The following is a 10,696-nucleotide window of genomic DNA, read 5'->3' as shown; positions in this document are numbered from 1 at the left end:
TCCCAGGCCATAAACAGGAAGCTGGATGGGGAGTGGAGCAGATGGGACACAAACCAGTGCCCTATGGGATGCTGGCACTTGCAGGCAGAGGATAAGCTTTGTGCCATCACACTAAACCAATGATCTTGTCTTCTGCCTTCTCCTATGACCCACCATTTCTACTTTTAATCAATTATTTATTTATTTGAGAGACACAGAGACAGAATGACAGAGAATTCCCATCCTCTGGATCACTTCCCAAATGCCTTCAGGGGCTAAAGCAGGAGGCCCACCCAGCTTCTTCAGGGTCTCCCACACCGGTGCAGGGTCCCAAGGCTTTGGGTCATCCTCTACTGCTTATCCAAGCCATAAGCAAGGAGCTGGAAGGGAAATAAAGCAGCCGGGATATGAACCGGCCGATACAGGTCTCCCACTTAAACCCTCACCCGCTGCCTCCTAGGGTGTGCCTTAGCAGGAAGCTGGATCAGCAGAGGGGTGGCCAGGACTCCAATCAGGCTGATATGGGCTCTGGACATCCCTAGGGATGACTTGACCCTCTGGCCAAACACCTAACTTCTAGCTCCATTTCCATTAAGTCTTGTAAGAGCCTGGCCTTTCAACCTTTCATTTATTTTCCTTCCTGAATCTTTCATTCTCAGCCACAAGGAATTCTGCATGCCTCTTCATGTCTCCTGCTTGGTTGCCTTCTCTTTTTTAATTGCTTCATCATCTTTTTAGGCTACACATTCACATAGGTAGCTCTGTGGGCTTCAGGTATGTGTGTGAACAGTTATTATCAGCTGTGGTTGTTATTTTTCACTGGTTGATTTATTTATTCCATGGATTTGAAAGACAGAGTGACAGAGAGGTCCTGCATTTGCTGGTTCACCCCCCAAGTGGCCACAACAGCTAAGACTGGTCAGGATAAAGCCAGGAGCCAGTAACTCCAGCTGGGTCTCAAGCACTTGGGCCATCCTCCAGTGCTTTCCGAGGTGTACTAGCAGCCAGCTGGACCACAAGTGGAGCAGACAAGGGTTGAATTGCCACCCATATCTGGTGCAGGTGTGTTGCAGGTGGTGGTTTAATGTGCTACATGCCACAGTGCCTGCTCCCATTAGAAGGATTTTTAAAGTGAGTCTTTGTATCAAGGTTACTCTGATGCAAAACTGGAAATTATAGACCGTGAAGAGATTCTATACCTTTAAGTGACAAGCACAGGGGAAATAAAAAGTGACTCTATTTTATCAAGATGATTTTTTGGCTTATTGTTAGCTGGTCTTTTGATTACTTAGGACTGAATTATCTCAGTGATAAAAGACCTAAGTTTTTTGTTCTGTTTTGCTTTGTTTTGTTTGTTTTGTTAGAAAGGCAGATATACAGAGAGAAGGAGAGACAGAGAGAAAGATCTGTCTGCTGATTCACTCCCCAAGTAGCTGAGGTGATCCAAAATCAGGAGCCAGGAGTTTCTTCCGGGTCTCCCACGTGGGTGCAGGGTCCCAAGGCTTTGGGCCATCCTCTACTGCTTTCCCAGGCCCCAGTCAGGGAACTGGATGGGAAGTGGAGCAGCTGGGGCATCAACCAGCTCCCATAAGGCAAGGATTTAGCCACTAGGACCCAAAGACCTAAGGTTTTTAAAAACTTTGCAACTTTCTGTATTTGCCTTTGAGCTATTTATGTATGTTATTTTATAATAGTTAATTATAATTTTTATAATTTAATATAATTTAATTTTGATTGTATGATTATTATTTTATAATAAAAGCTATTGTTTTATAATAATATTTATTTTAAATCTAGTGCTTCAAACCTTCAATACTTTTGAAAAGCAATATAACATAAAATTCTAAATTGTCTTTTGCCTGACTTCAAATAATCTTTGTTTTTTTTGGAGGGGAGAATCTCCTCAAATATGTGGGGAACAAAAAAACCCCTATTATTCCTTCTTGTAAAAACAACAGGTTTGTTCACAGTTTAAACCACACAGGGGTCATTATCCAATGGTAAGCAATGTGTCGTGAGTGTACCAGAAATCATAATGTTGGGAGTCTTAACCTTGGAGCCAGGGATACACTGTCACCCCTGGAAGGAGTCGGCCTGTGAAATGCAATTTTTAGCTCTCTTGTCTCTCCAAGGCAGGATGCAGGTGGAGATGGGTCCTGGCAGCAGCTCAGCCCCAGTGTGTGTGTGGGGGGGAGAGCGATGGTGACTGCGCATGCCTGAGAATGCTCCTGGCACACCATGGCACCTGCTGAGGAAATGTGGCTGTGCTCATCCCTGCAGTTCCCAGTAGCTCTCACAGCACACAGATGGATCTCCATCCTGCATCTTCAGGCGAAGGGGGTTGGGAGAGGGAGGAAATCCTTCTTGGAAATGAACTTTGAGAGTTGTGAGAGCCAAGGGAGGAGGAGGAGGCGGGGAAGGGAGATGATGGCTTCCAGGGAAGACAAAGCCATGGAATCAGGGGTGTGTATGTGACCATGCAGTTTGGGGGGCGGAGGGGGGGACATGGAAGGGCTGAGCCTGAGCAAGCCCCTGAGATGAGAAGGGGCTTGGCACTTGCCAGAGGTGGCTGGCTGAGGGAGAAGGGTAGGCACTCGGTGTCATTTTAAAGATCGGGAGTCTGAGTGCTGGTGAGCCCTTACAGGTAAGGCATGATACATCAACAGCCTCATGGCCATCCTGCCTTCAGAAAGGCCACTAGGATGCAGCTTGTGCAACAGGCTAGAAGGGGCAGAGCTGCAGGCAGAGATTTCACATATAACTCAGCCATCTGGGCCAGAAGTAATAGTGGCCTAGAGGAAGATGGGAGAGGCCGAGCTGATTCCTGGGAGTTTAGGAGGAGGCCGGGTGTACAGGAGGCGGGTGGGGTGGGGGCAGGGAGGAACCCAGGGTGTCTGCCAAGTTTCGGCAGGCAGTGGCGTGCCCCGTAGGGCGGGGCACCCATTGGCTCCTGGCTCTTTATCCCTGGGGTTGTGTCCACCCACAGGCTCTCCTGGACCAAGGTCACAGCAAGCAAAGCCCCTTCCTTCTCATCAGTTTTACGCCTGTGTGCAATTCTGCCAGCCCTTGGTAGGCACCTGCTAGGTACCAGGCGTTGGGAAGACGTCTCCCAGACTGACGCTGGGAGTTTATCAGGCTGGCTGCCTCTGCAGGGGAGTTGGGGCCTGATGGTGGACGGAAGAAACGCTGTTCAACACCAGCACTAGAAACACCTGACTCCCCCAAGGATGGAAGAGCAGAAGAAGGGCCTTAAACAAAGCCTGGTCACAGACAGCCACTCCAGATGCTGCTGCTCAGGAAAGCTCAACGGTCTGCATGCCCACTGCTGCCACAGGCAAGCCAAGGAGACCCGCCTGCCTATCACCCACAGGTGTTGCCTATCTCCCTGAAACCAAGCCATTCCCCACCCTACACCTCAGGGTCTTCTGGGAACAGAGATGTTAATCCAACTCAGCCTGAGTGACTTGCTCAACACCACCCTCGTGTAAACACTACAAGATTCTGGGAACCCAGAAAAGAGACCTGCAATCATGCCATGAGGCCTGGGCAGTGGACATTGAGAGTAATGGCATTTACTATTGATTAAGAGTTAACCTGGGCCTGGAGCAATAGCATAGCAGTTAAAGTCCTCGCCTTGGATGCACTAGGATCCTATATGGTGCCGGTTCTAATCCTGGCGGCCCCGCTTCCCATCCAGCACCCTGCTTGTAGCCTGGGAAAGCAGTCAAGGACGATCCAAAGTCTTGGGACCCTGCACCCATGTGGGAGACCTGGAAGAGGCTCCTGGCTCCTGGCTTTGGATCAGCACAGCTCCAGCAGTTGCAGCCAACTGGGGAGTGAACCATCGGGCGGAAGATCTTTCTCTCTGTCTCTCTTCTCTGTATATCTGCCTTTCCAATAAAAATAAAATAAAAATTTTAAAAAAGTTTACCTTGTTTATTTAAATTATTTATTCAAGAGAGCTCCCATCCACTGACTTTATTCTCCCAAATGCCTGTAGCAGCCAGGGGCTGAGCGGGGGCGCTGAGCAGGGGGCTGAGCTGGGGCTGAGCAGGGGGCTGTGCGGGGGCTGAGCTGGGGCTGAGCAGGGGCTGAGCTGGGGGCTGAGCGGGGGCTGTGCGGGGGCTGAGCGGGAGCGCTGAGCAGGGGGCTGAGCTGGGGCTGAGCAGGGGGCTGTGCGGGGGCTGAGCTGGGGCTGAGCAGGGGCTGAGCTGGGGGCTGAGCGGGGGCGCTGAGCAGGGGGCTGAGCTGGGGCTGAGCAGGGGCTGAGCTGGGGGCTGAGCGGGGGCTGTGCGGGGGCTGAGCGGGGGCGCTGAGCAGGGGGCTGAGCAAGGGGCTGTGCTGGGGCTGTGCTGGGGCTGAGCTGGGGGCTGAGCGGGGGGCTGAGCGGGGGGGCTGAGCTGGAGCAGGCTGAGGGGGGCGGGGCTGAGTGGGGGCGGGTTGAGTCAGAAGCTGGCACTCAATCCAGGTCTCCCATACAGGTGGCAGGGACCCACTGTCACAGCCTCTCAGGGTCTGCATTAGCGGGATGCTGAACTCAGATGGCAGAAGCAGGGACTGAACCCAGGTACCCTGACGTGGGATGCATGTGTCCCAGCTGATGCCTGACCCACTAAGCCCAATGCCTGCCTCGTCCCTGCCTTCCAAATTGCTAAATCCTCATACTCCTACCAAGTAATTATGGTTTCCATTGTGTGCATAATGAAACTGAGGTTGAAGGAAATTAAGTAATTTTGGCTCATCAACGTCACATGGCTACCAGGCAACTGAACTGACAGCCTAGGTCCTATAACAATGATCCTTTTGTTTATTAAATGTTTGTTTACTTTCTTCTACTTGAAAGGGGGAAGGGGCGCAAGGGAGAGGGTGCTTCAGTCCACTAGCTCACTCCCCAGCGAAAGCAACAACCAAGGCTGGGCCTGGTCAAAAGCAGGAGCCAAGCGCTCACCCTGGGGACCCCCCTTGTGAGTGGCAGGGACCCAGGCTCCTGGGTCATCACCTGCTGCCTCCACAGGAACCTGGATCTGAAGCAGAGCAACTGAGACTCCACTGGGCACTCTGATGTGGGATGCAGGTGATGCCTCCGGTGGCTGAGCCTGCTGCAGCACATCATGCTCATCCTCTGCTACCACCTGCTTCCTGCCATCCCGCAACTTCCTGGAGAAACCAGCTTCCAGAAGGATGTCTCTGTCTTGCTGAAGTCCCACTGCCCATGGGTGTTAAGTGTGCCCAAGGATAGAGGAGCCCAGCCAGGGCAGTCCTGGCTCCTGAGGGTGTTGCCCTGTATGCCCGGCTCTGCAGCAGTCCTGCACTTGTCCAACCTCCCTGGATTTGCTATCCCCACTATCTCCCAACTCTTCCCCCTCCTTCTCCTCAAGCTCTGAGAAGCCCTGGAGCTTCCTCCTCCCCTGTCCTGGGACACGTCCCAAGCTTCAACCTCCCGGCTTGAAGCTCCCACCCTGGGTTTAATTTCCACCCAGTCTAATGCCCACAAATCCCAGGCTGAGACTCAGGGGCCAGGGTACGGCCCTGCAGAGCTTACTCATGTGAAGAGGCGGTCTGGTGACCAGGGTAGGAGCGAGCAGGGTGGTGAGGGAGGTGGATGGCAGGACTGCCCCACCCCCAGACCTGGGCTTCCTGCCACTGTCCTCCTCACACAGCTTTCACGGCTGGGGAGGGATCATGTACAGGTCGTAGTTGAGACCCATGCTATTTCTTGGGTCACAAGTTCTTGCCTCTGCCCCCTGGGCAAATCTTGGTGACCTCCGGGTCCTTGAGTGACAAGAGCAGACAGAATGGACTGCTGACCTTTGCCCCTCCTAGAGAATCACCATTTGGAAGTTGGGGGACCAGCAAGCCCGTGGTGGTGACAGTGGGGAGTTCCCAGGGCATTCCCTGGCCAGCGGCTTGGCTTCATGAAAAAGCTCACAGTTTCTCTGTCTGCCTCTGCTGGGGAAGCCGGTATGAGCACTCCTGGGCTGGGCATGGCCTCAGGTTCCCTCCCGGTTAGCCCCGGCCAGCCAGTCAGCCGCAACTCCCTGGGAGGCAGGAGCTGCCCCTCCCACCACCCTCTTGCTCGCCTCATGGTATCCCTGGAGAAACCACAGCCCACACCCACACCCCTCCACTGTCCACACCCACCAGGGCACACGCCTCACGGCCGGCGCCACCTCCCACACAAGGCTGACCTTCAGAGAAAAATGCGTCTCTCTGGGCCTGAAAGCCGCCTATGTTTCCAGCTGTCAGGGAGACCTCGCCCACGGACCTTCTCCAAGGCACCTGGAGAGAGCCGGTCCCCCCTCACACCGTCCAGGCGCCACCGCGGGGTCCCCCAGCCGCGCCCCCCCGACCCCGTGCGGCAGCGCGGGGCGCCCTCGTGTGGTCAGAGGTGGCCCTGCCATCTCTCCCCTGGACCCCAGGGCATCCCTCCTCCTTCCCAGGGAGGCTTGAGCCTGGACCCCTTGGCTAAGATGGGAGTGGAGGGCTCTGCTCACGGAGTGGGGAGGATCTCCTGAGCTCCCGCGGCAAAGAAAGGGACACCTGACAAAGAACCAGGCTGCACGCCAAGAGTCCCTATCTCTGCCTCTCTCCCTGCCCAGGCGGAAGTGAAAGAGAAAAGAAATCCAAAACTCCCATTAAAATCACAGTTCTGTTCTCCATGGTCACCGACAGAGCATGAATCTTTTGCTCTTTCAGGCGATAAACGAAGGAGTAAGACCATGGGTTGAGGCTCAGCCTGAGACCAGGCCAAAATGGAATTCCTAGCGCTGAAGCCCCACCTGGCACGGCTACAGCCTGGTCATGTCCAAACTTTCTAGAAGTCAGGAGAGGGAGAGCGACAATGGCCCGGGACCAGACTGATGACAGCCGTGTGATAAGGAAATCCTCTGGACTTCCACCTTGCAAAGTGACTTTGAAGCAACCACCCACTGTTTATTTTTGTTTTAAGATTTATTTATTTGTGGGCCCAGCGGCGTGGTCTAGCGGCTAAAGTCCTCGCCTTGGACGCCCCAGGATCCCATATGGGCGCCGGTTCTAATCCCGGCAGCTCCACTTCCCATCCAGCTCCCTGCTTGTGGCCTGGGAAGGCAGTTGAGGATGGCCCAAAGCTTTGTGACCCTGCATCCGCGTGGGAGACCTGGAAGAGGTTCCTGGTTCCCGGCTTCTGACCGGCGCGCACCGGCCCGTTGCGGCTCACTTGGGGAGTGAATCATCAGACGGAAGATCTTCCTCTCTGTCTCTCCTCCTCTCTGTATATCTGACTTTGTAATAAAAATAAATCTTAAAAAAAAAAGATTTATTTATTTGAAAGGCAGAATGACAGGGAGGGAGAGACAAACTCGTCTTTCATCTGCAGGTTTACTGTCCAAATGTTCGAAACAGCCAGGTCTGGGCCAGACTGAAGGCGAGAGCTGATCTCCATCCTGATCTCCCACTTGTGTAGTTGGGACCAGAGCACCTGGACCCTCCTCCGCTGCCTTCCCGGGTGCGTCAGCAGAGAGCTGGAGAGGAAGTGGAGTAGCTGGTGCTCAAACCAGCACTCTGATACGGGATGCAAGTTTCCCAAACCTTGGCTTCTCTGTGCCACAAAACCCACCCCAACCAATCCCCTTTCAAATAGTGAATTAGTGAATTAATTTTAGAGGCAAATAGAGAGAGACAGAGAAGGCTCCCACTTCGTGTTCACATCCTACATGCCCCCTAATAGGGTGACGCCAAGCCAAGTCCGGGCTGGAAACTCAAGCCAGGGTGAGAATGGGAGGGGCTTAAGTCCTTGAGCCATCACCTGCACACCCCCAGGGTGTGTGTTGGCAGGAAGCTGGAATCCGGAGCTGGAACTGGACGCTGGCTGTGGGATACAGGCATCTTAGCTGTGAGATTAAACGTGGACCCCTGCACTTCACTTACATTGCTTTGTTTCTACTTTTCCCAGCTCCTCTGCTCAACTCACTGGAATACTCTCTTATTTTCTAGAATTCTACAATTGTGACTAAAAGCCAATTAGAGCTCTAACTGAATTTCTTGTATTTTCTCCTCTGACATCCTGAAATTCAAAAAAAGGAGATAAGAAGGGCTGGCCTTGTGATATAGTGGATGAAGGCACTGCCTGTGATGTCAGCAACCCATCAGAGCTCCAGGTCATGTTCTAGCTGCTCCACTTCTGGTCCAGCCCCCTGATAATGCACCTGGGAAAGCAGCAAAGGATGACCCAAGTGCTTCGGCCCCTGCAGCCTTGTGGGAGACTGAGATGAAGCTCCTGGCTACTCCTGGCTTTAGTTTGGTCCAGGCCTGGCTGTTGTAGCTATCTGAAGATGGAAAATGTCTTCATGTGTGTCTAACTCTGCCTTTCAAAAATAAATAAATCTTTAACAACAAAACAATGACAACAAAGTAAATAGGTGTTTAAAATTTAACCCAAGCCTGCACACTGTAGGAATGTTCTTTCCTGGGACCTTTTGTTGATAGGAAAAAACAAGAGCCTGATTCAGGATGCCCTTTTATTAACTCCATTGAAGCTCTGCCATCCCCAGTGGGGACCCCTGAGAAGGGGGAGAAGACCAAAGAGGCAGCTCCCCTTGCTCGCCGGAGCAACTAACACCCCTCAGCTGAGAGCCCATAGACACCAAAAGCACTGCCTTGGACCCATAGCCCCCAAAGCAACTTCCTCCCCTACCCCCCAGGGTTCCATTCTGGAGATCATTCTTACCCAATGGGTAAAAGGCAGCATTGTGTTTCCAGGCTAAGCTGCCGATTTAGGACACCTACGGTCCTTAACAGAGTGGGTGGGGTTGAGTCCCAGTTCTACTCCTTAATTGGCTTCCTGCAAATGCACATCCTGGCAGGCAGCAGGTGATGGCAGTGCAAATACTTGTAGGAGTTCCTGAGTCCCAGTGTCCATCTGATCCTTTTTGGGTATCTGGGGTTGTGAATCAGCAAGATGGGAGCTGTTTGGTTCTCTCTCTCTCTCTCTCTCTCTCTCTCTCTCTCTCTCTCTCTCATTCTCTCCCTCCCCCGCTTCTGCCTTTCAAATAAACAGAATGAATTTTAGGGGCATAGTATGCTAATCCTCTGCCTGCAGTGCCAACATCTCATGATGCTGCTCCACTTCCCATCCATCTCTTTGCTTGTGACCTGGAAAAGCAGTAGAGGTGACCTTGTGCCTGTGTGGAAGACCTGAAGGAAGTTCTTGGCTCCAGCTTCAAACTGACTCAGCTTTGGCCATTTCAGCCACTTAGGGTGTGAACCAGTGAATGGAAGATCTTTCTCTTTGTTTCTCCTTCCCTCTGCCTTTGAAATAAAAAATTAAAAAAAAAAAGAAAGAAAAAGAAGAAATCTTAAAATGTAAATGCAATGTAAAGGGATTCCCTTTTTCTTTCTTTTTGCTTTTTGGCTTTGTTTTCCTTTTTCCTGTTCTCTACTCTTTGGGACTCATGTTAAGTAGTCACCATCTGCACATGAAAGCACCAAGTCCAGTCCCCTCCCAGGACAGCAGCCCCAGTTCAGCACCCCCACCTGGCCCTTGGCTCCTGGGGCCTGTGCTTGCACGCTGCCTATGCCGGGGCCCCTCCTCCAACATAGCAGCCTTTACATGCCTGCACAGCTTGTGGGCTCTTTCATGCCACTGAGTAAGGCTGTGAGTGGCTGCAGGTGCTGGGCCAGGCTGTGAGGAACACAGGGGCGTTGTGACCCGTGTCCCCGCCTTCAGCACAGACCAGGTCCTGGGTGAACTGTGTGAGCAGGGCCCTGGCTCCCAGCACCTGCATGGGAGGTTGTGCACCAACCTCAGGATGGTGGAGCAGTCAGAGATGCAGCAGGACTGCCGACAGGGTCCAGAACATTGCTTCTCCAAGCTGCCAGGTAAGGCATGGGCTGCCTTCTGAGCTGTGTCTGGCCTGATCCTCCCCTGGTAGCCCCTCCTTGTAGAAGTCCAAGCCCCTCAAGCTGGGGTCATGCTAAGCCGGGACTGCATTGTTTCCTGGGCTGCTGATATGCCTGGGAATTGACAGAGGGACCCTGAAACATTAGGGGGCGGCAAACAGGAACTCTGAAGGCCCAACTACTACAACTGCTCCTGCAAATGCCCCTTTCCTGTCCTGCCTGGAGGAGACCAGCTCATGGGGCAGACAGAAGTGCAAGCACACGCACAGCCCTTGGAGACCCCCAGGGGCAAAGGAAGGGATGTTTCTAAGAAAGGTCAGAGTTCACCAGGCAGAATAGAGAAGCACCAGAGCAGGGCTTCAGGCTTCAAGTCCCACCTCCCTCCAGCCTTGGCTGGGGGTCTGGGGAAACAGGAGTCGCCCAGCCATCAGCAGGATTGAACCCCAGGTGGGGACTCAAGTCCTGGGGACCTAGGGTGGGATCTCCACCAGGACTGCATCTGTGTGTCTGGTTTCCTATGGGCCACATGGTGTTTCCGACTCAAAACTTCAACTTTCGCAGTAGAGTGATGGAGGCTGCCCGGCCCCCTGGCCTGGGAGGCCCTGGGGGCCCGGCAAGGAGCCATCCATGGGACCACAGAGCTCAGCATCCTGGCCACTGGTTGGTCAGGGTTGCGGGGAGCAGTGCACGGTTTCATCAACTTCCCAGGGGAATAAGGGGTGGGGTCAGGGCTGGCAGCTCAAGGGAGTCTCTGGGTTCCAGGGCACCTGGTGTGACCCAAGCCTGGGGAGCTTGGGTAAGCTGCAGCTGGGGCCAAACGGCTTTGAATCTATTGTGG

The sequence above is a fragment of the Ochotona princeps genome, chromosome 2 (genome assembly GCF_030435755.1).
Source record: "Ochotona princeps isolate mOchPri1 chromosome 2, mOchPri1.hap1, whole genome shotgun sequence".
In the NCBI taxonomy this organism is placed as follows: Eukaryota; Metazoa; Chordata; class Mammalia; order Lagomorpha; family Ochotonidae; genus Ochotona; species Ochotona princeps.
Note: the sequence above shows the minus strand (reverse complement) of the source record.